Consider the following 8386-nt stretch of genomic DNA (forward strand, 5'->3'; position numbering starts at 1 on the left):
CTTCGACATACTTCTTCTCAACATAGTCGCGTATGAGGTGTAAGCGCCGCTCTATGTGCTTGGACTTCTGATGAGACCTTGGCTCCTTAGCTAGAGCTATGGCGCCATTATTATCGCAGTAGAGTGTTATGGCATCTGATGTCATCACATCTAATTCTGCAATGAATTTCTTGAACCAGAAGCCTTCCTTAGCAGCTTTAGATGCGGCGATGTATTCAGCTTCCATAGTAGAGTCAGCAATGATCGGTTGTTTAGAACTCTTCCAATTCACCGTACCACCATTGCACAAGAACACATATCCAGATGTTGACTTTCTATCATCGACGTCAGTCATGAAGTCTGAATCTGTGTACCCTTCTACCTTTAACTCTGATGATCCTCCAAAGACCAAGAATAAATCTTTAGTTATTCTCAAGTACTTAAGAATATTCTTCACAGTTGTCCAGTGTTCTTCACCTGGATTCGACTGATATCTGCTTGTGACACTCACAGCTAGGGCTATATCAGGTCGTGTACATAGCATGGCATACATGAGGCTCCCTATTGCCGATGCATAAGGGATCTTGCTCATGCGTTGAATCTCTTCAGATGTGTTGGGGCACATCTTCTTGGAGAGATGAATTCCATGTCTTAGGGGTAAGAGACCCCTTTTGGAGTTTTCCATGCTGAACCTTTTCAGCACTTCCTCTATACACATTTTCTGTGATAGGCCAAGCATCCTTTTAGATCTATCTCTATAGACTTTTATTCCCAAAATATAGGATGCTTCCTCAAGGTCTTTCATGGAGAACTCTTTTGACAACCAAACCTTGACCGAGGTTAGCATGGGAATATCATTCCCTATCAGGAGGATGTCGTCCATGTATAGTACGAGAAATACGACAGCACTCCCACTAACCTTTTTGTAAACACACGGTTCCTCTTCATTTTTGATGAAATCAAACATTTTGATTGCGTCATCGAAACGAGTGTTCCAACTCCGAGATGCTTGCTTTAGTCCATAAATGGACCTTTGCAGCTTGCAGACCTTGTGATCTCCATTACTGGAAGTGAAACCCAAAGGCTGTTCCATATAGATATCTTCTTCAAGATATCCATTTAGGAAAGCAGTTTTCACATCCATCTGCCAGATTTCATAATCATGAAATGCTGCAATGGCAAGCAATGTTCGGATGGATTTCAGCATGGCTACAGGTGAAAAAGGTCTCCTGATAGTCAATGCCTTCGCGTTGACTATACCCTTTCGCCACCAGCCTTGCTTTATAGGTCTCTACCTTTCCATCCGAACCTATCTTTCTTTTGTAGATCCATTTACATCCAATAGGTACAATACCTTCTTGTGGATTTACTAAGGTCCAGACTTGGTTGGAACGCATGGAGTCTAACTCTGATTTCATGGCTTCCAACCATTTCTCGGAATCGATATCAGATATCGCCTCGTTGTAGGTTTTGGGATCCTGTATGTGATCCCTATCTCCCACTAGGAACATTTCCTCGGTATCCTCTTCTAGTATACCTAAGTATCTATCGGGAGGATGGGAGACCCTACTTGATCTGCGAGGTGGTTGAGGGACATCGTGTACTGGCTCTGTATTAATGGGTTCGATAGGATCCATGACTCGTTGCTTTTCAGAGACTTTCTCTTCAAGCTCAATTTTCCTCCCACTGCCTCTATCAAGGATAAACTGGTTTTCCAAGAAGATAGCATGACGGCTCACAAACACATTGTGCTCCTCTAAAACGTAAAAATTGTATCCTAATGACTCTTTAGGATATCCTATAAAATGAGCACTTATGGTCCTAGCCTCTAGTTTGTCCGCCTGTAATCTTTTGACGTGGGCCGGACATCCCCAAATCTTGAGATGACCAAGACTTGGTTTCTTACCATGCCATATCTCATACGGTATGGTAGGAACGGATTTAGAGGAAACTCTATTAAGTAGATATACTGCGGTAAGTAAGGCATTTCCTCAAAGAAACATCGGTAGATCAGTGAAGCTCATCATGGACCGGACCATATCCAATAGAGTCCGATTTCTCCTCTCTGACACCCCGTTGAGTTGAGGTGTACCCGGAGGAGTCCATTGTGAGACTATGCCATTGTCCTTGAGATAGTCCCGGAATTCTCCACTAAGGTATTCTCCTCCTCGATCTGATCGAAGAGCCTTAAGGGGTTTTCCAGTTTGTTTTTCTACTTCATTTTTGAACTCTTTGAACTTTTCGAAAGATTCAGATTTGTGTCTCATAAGATACACATACCCATACCGTGAATAATCATCGGTAAAGGTAATGAAGTACGAATAACGTCCCCTGGCTTGCACATCGAATGGGCCACACACATCTGAGTGTATCAGGGTAAGTATTTTAGTGGTCCTCTCCCCATGTCCTACAAAGGGCAATCTGGCCATTTTTTCTTGAAGACAGGACTCGCAAACTGGATATGACTCGGAAGTCAATGAGCCGAGAGGCCCATCTTTATCCATTTTATTCATTCTGTCCTCTCCAATATGGCCAAGCCTGAGGTGCCACAAATATTTTTAGTTTATCTCATCCCTGGATCTCTTGGATCCTTTGGCACTCACTTCTTGCTCAGACACATTTACAGATACATCCATATGCAAATGATAGAGACTGTCAATCATAAAACCACGTGCAACTATTTTATTTCTGAAATAAATAGAACAGCAGTCTTTGTCAAATGTAAAAACATGACCTTCTTGTGTTAGACATGAAACAGAAATCAAATTTCTGCTAGCAGCAGGTACATAATAGCAGGCTCTAAGTAATAAACTAAAACCAGATGGTAGTCGCAGATGGTAGGTGCCCACAGCCACAGCAGCAACTTTTGCCCCGTTGCCAACCCGAAGGGTTACCGCACCTTCCGCCAGCCTTCTACTTTCCTTTAGACCCTGCATGGTAGTGCACAGATGAGCACTAGAACCAGAATCTATAACCCAACTAGAAGTAGAAGAAACCGTTAAATTAGTTTCAATTATGAACAAGTCTATACCTTCTGAAGGTGTGTCACCTTTCTTGTTCTTCAGGCTCTCGAGGTATGAAGGACAGTTCCTCTTCCAGTGGCCGTCGACATTGCAGTGGAAACATTTTTCTTTGTCATTGGCCTTTTTCTTTTGAACTTCCTTCTTTGGCTTCTTGTCTTTCTTCTGCTTCTTCGCAGGCTTCTTTTTCTTCCAAGTAGACTTTCTCTTGGAACCAGAAGTCAACTCAGCAACAAGGACATTGCCCCTTGAACCTTTCAAGGCTCCCTCAGCAGTTACCAACATATTTATTAGTTCAGTCTTAGTGCATTCGATCTTATTCATGTGGTAGTTTACTATAAACTGTCCAAATGAATCAGGAAGGGATTGAAGGATCAGATCTACTTGCAATTCCTTGTGCATGTTCATACCGAGCTTCTCAAGCTCCTCTAGGTCCTTGATCATAGTCAGACCGTGACCATGGACAGACTGCCCCTCGCGCATCTTTGCTTTGAAGAGCCTCTTGGATACTTCAAAACGAGCTGTGCGACTCTGCTCACCATACAACTCTTGCAGGTGTGTTAGTATGTCCCTAGCAGTCTTCATATTTTCATGCTGGCATTGTAGTTCATTGGATATGGATGCCATGATATAGCACTTGACTCTGATGTCATCATCCGTCCACTTTTGATGCGTCACACGCTGATCATCAGTAGGACGTGCTGGTAGTCTAGGGATATCATTTTCGAGTATGTAGCCCAGTTTCTCACAGTTCAAAATAATTTTGAGGTTTCTTAGCCAGTCCTTGTAATTGGTTCCAGTCAATTTGTTGGTCTCAAGAATACGGGTCAAAGGGTTTGAGGCTGACATTATGATCTGCAGAGAGTAAAGATTCTAGTTAGACTTTTGTACTTGATCCTTAATCTGTTCTAAGGTCTTTTAGAACAAATGTATCTCCCACTATTTTCTCGAATTCCTCACACTCCCCTGGTAGAAAAACGGAAATCCTATACGACTAGGGTTTCTAGTGGGTACTGCGGTCTCACCGATTTACATGCCACCTCACCTAACAGTTATTGGTGACACATAAACAGATGAGTGTACAACTCTTGTACAATGCTTCTCAAGCATGTTGCAGTGCTTCTTGGTCTCTAAGCCATGAAGACCTCACCTAACAGTTATTGGTCCCATTTCTTAGTTAAGTCAGACCCACCGTATAACCGTAGGAATAAAGTCGTCATTGGGTCCTCACCTAACAGTTATTGGTGCCCAACCCCATCTTTACCCTACAACATCTCATGTCTATAGAGAGGTCCAGCCCCCCGATGCAACTTGACCACTGTATCCAGCCGAGACAAATCAACATCAGAAAGACCTTAGCAGCTCTACTACAGTGGAAGACCTATTGACTTAATATTGGTTAATCAGGTCTTAGTGTTTGCAACTTGAGCTCTTCATAAGAGGTAATCGAACAATTGGCCAGGTAAGCAGGTGGGAGGCTCCCCTTACTCAGAGAATAAGGTCCTAATTAAGTAACCACCTTTCATGCTTTCCTAGACACCAATTAGATCAATTAATCTAATATGACTTGCTCATGTCGGTTCACTCTCGACTTGATTGAGAAGGTTTTAGTTTAGGTCTCATTGGGTTTGCTACATCACATGTAAACCTATCTACCCGACTCTCATTCACATCACATGCAAACGGCACATTGCAGGCAGTTATAATATCGCAGCATTAAGTAAAACTAAACTTTAAATAGGTGATGATCATGGATTCTAATTAGGTCATATTACAAGCACATGCATGTCAATCGATCAACTGGTCTTCAACTCTTGAATTGGTTCCAAGCCTCCTTGATTCGATCCTTGACCAACTCTTGATCCAATCGCCATCAACCGCTTAGACCCCTGTTCATCTCATGCCTTGTCTTCAACTTGATCGTTGACGTACATCACATCACAGAAATACAACCAGATGTAAAATAAAAATAATAATAAATTACATCTTCTTTTAGGAGGCACGCAGGCCTCTCAAAACATCAAATAAGATGCATGCAAGCATCTGAAAAATTACATGACATTGCAGATCACATCGCAGGTCTTTACATTTAGTACCAAAAGGGTTTGAATCCTATGATCATCACCAAATGCAGCAATTATAATTTTCAGATCTGATAATTAATTGATTATGTTATGACATAGGTTGCTGATCATGCTAATCATGATTCTAAACTTTGTAATCTCATTAACAATGCAATTAGAATCATCATCTTATCACATAAAAATCAGCATGCAAAAATTCAGCAACCCTGAAAAATCTGCATGCAGAAATTTTCAGCACACATAATCCTTCAATTTTCAGATCTAATATGCCTTTAGATAATTAATACTTACCTTAATCTACGAAGCCTAGGCTCTGATACCACTGTTGGGAACCCGCCCATGCCGCAGAAAATTCAAAAAAATTCAGATGGCAGCGGAATCGGCATAAGCGGGATCGACGTTCATCGCATGAGCGTATTTCAAGAAACCGTTCGTAGATAGATAAGAATTAAAACTTTTAGAAACTTTAGGAAGATCAGATCTTCACCTTGTGCGGGTAGATGATCACCGCAAACTGATGATCGTGGTTTTTGGATGAAGGTTCGCTTGAAGCCGTTCAAGTGCCCGGCCTCTACGGGTATCCACACGAAGCAGGAACCGATCCAAGCTTTCTATCTCCTCGGGGTGCTAGCTCCCTTGCAGAGAAAACTTGGTGGCTGATGTCCTCCCTTTTAATCAACCCTTGATTGTACTTGGGAGGAGGAAGAAGAAGGAGCAACCATGGAAGAAGATCACCAAGCCTTGCAGCCCCTTTTTCCTTTGCCTGCGTTGGAAGAAGGAAAGGAGGAAGAGGATGCTGCCAAGACTCCTTTTGGCTTTTCCCTTTGCTTGCGGCTGAAACAAGAGGAGGAGAGGGGGCTCACGGGTGGAGAAGGAAGTGGGCTTAAATTATTAGCCCTAGGGTGCCGCCCACATCCCCTTTTAAGCATGAAGGGCTCCTACAAGTTAGGAGCCTTTGATTGTTTTCCAAGAGGGGCGCCGGCCCCTCTTGTGTTGCCGCACCAACAAGGGAAAAGAGGAGGGGCGTGCGCCCCTCCCTCTTGGCTAACCCTAGTCCTCCTCTAAGGAGGATTAGGAGGTCTTCTAGTGGCTAAGTCCTAATCTAATTAGGCTTAGTCCAAGGTTCAACCAATTTGGGTTTTATACAAGTCCTAATCCAATTAGAACTTGAATGAACCATGACTTAACTTGAACTCTTCAATCCTAATCCAATTAGGAGTCATCTTGATTCATTAGGTTGATGATTAATTAGGGCTTAGGAGATCCTAATCCAATTAGGACTTATTTAATTTTAGTCCTAATCCAATTAGGACTCTAATTTGAATCCGAAGTCCTAATCCGATTAGGACTCTAGGAATCCTACTCCAAGTAGGAATCCAATTTTAATTCAAAACTCCTAATCTAATTAGGATTGTAGGAATCCTACTCCAAGTAGGAATCCCAGTTCTACTCCAATTAGGACTCCCAGTCCTAATCCAATTAGAACTCTAGGAATCTTACTCGAAGTAGGATTTGTGTTTAAGTCCAATTAATTAATTTCATTGTTCCTTCTTCAACTTAATATCAATCGAATTGATTACTTATGATTTCTAATCACGATTCAACCATCGGATCGGTTAACACTTCTAGTGTGTGTGACCCCATAGGTTCTATTCTGATTGGTAGTGAGATATATTGTGATCTCTATCACAATATCATTGAAAACTCCTTTCAATGGATTGGAACGATTCCAACTCTACTCATTAGGGTTAATCGATCATCGAGATAATCCCTGTGAGTCCCACCATCCACCAGTGATACCTAGCAGCATGTAGTGGCTACCCAGCAGAATAGAATGATGAACCTCTAGGTGCAGTTATCATGTGATACAGTCCTACTATCGTGGATCCCTACAGGACGGAGGTCATGGACAACTCGTCAAACCCCATCGCCTGTCATATGTTAAGATTTATTTGACTTAAGTTCGAGAGCGGAGAACTCTTTCTCCACTGGCAATCTGCCCCAGCCGAGGTCTTACGAACTCAGTTTTATAAATCATATAGGATCTCTCCTTATCTATCAAGGTCGATAGATTCCTTATAGGTGCATACCCTACTCCTACAGTGAACTTACTGTAGCCAATCTACACTGCATGGACCCATATGGCTAGAGACCATGTATGTGTGCAGTCAAACTACAATAACCTCACTGTGAGTAGCCGAAGCATCGCAGGTCAAAGAACCAGTCACACTACTGCAACATCAAGCAAGTCACTGACGAGTGGATAGACATCCAAGTGACTTCTTGTATTGGTCACGCTCAGTACCCTTGTTCTCTAACAAGCACCTGCACTATTACTTCAGTGTCCCTACACCGTGGACTCGAGTCTCGTCCATCTATAGGAAAAGTAATGTGTGCACTGATCTCATCGGATCGATCACCGTCCTCGTGATGATCCATCGATCAGGAGCGTTTAGAAATTAATCACTAATGATACATGGCTCAAATTCTCAACTCTTGAGAATATGCATCATCATCTTATTAATTTCTTGGACGATTCATAGACACAGTAATAATATGAATGAAAAAGATGCCTTTCATTTTTATTCAATAATAATAAAGTCAAGTACAAATTATGTCCTAGAATTAATAATGTGTCAGCCAAAATTGGCTTCTAGGGCATACATCTAACAAGGAGCTGATTTGGTCCTTGGTACGCAGTGGCTGCAGAGGCTGTTGGGAATTATGTCCTAAATCCAATCAATTGTTGATTGTAAATGTATTTGAATCAATTATAAATAACATGGTATTTATTCATCACCAGAATATCTTCACAAACTCCGATGTGATGAAGTCCTTAGGACTGCTTTGTGTAATGAAATATGATTTTGTCACACAGGTCCTTAAAAGTTCATGACCGTATGATATACTATTAATAGGACGATAGTATTATCGGGCGTAGGTCATTATGTATCATATTTGTTGGTTGTCTTCCAAACCAAAGAGTATAGAGATACTAGTATAGTATACAGGTGAATGGTAGTGTACGTTCACTGAACGTGACCAATTGACGGACTCTCTCTTATCAAGAGTTGTTCCGAGTGGATATGGGTATATGTATCCTTTAGACCTAAGATTGCAACCGGTGGCTTGCAAGCAACTCACTGTACTTTGGTGCCGGACTACCTGGATTTCTAATCCAGCGACGGAAGGTTTCTGGGTCCAGTCAAATACTTGTGGTAGTCAGTTGCAAATCAAGATGGGATTGACCTCCCTTAGGAATAAGGGTGAATGCCTTATGTTTTCAATTAAGTAGTACCCTGG

Source organism: Phoenix dactylifera, chromosome 4, assembly GCF_051530095.1.
Source record: "Phoenix dactylifera cultivar Ajwa chromosome 4, Ajwa_hap1_PhDact_Kaust_v1.1, whole genome shotgun sequence".
Lineage (NCBI taxonomy): Eukaryota > Viridiplantae > Streptophyta > Magnoliopsida > Arecales > Arecaceae > Phoenix > Phoenix dactylifera.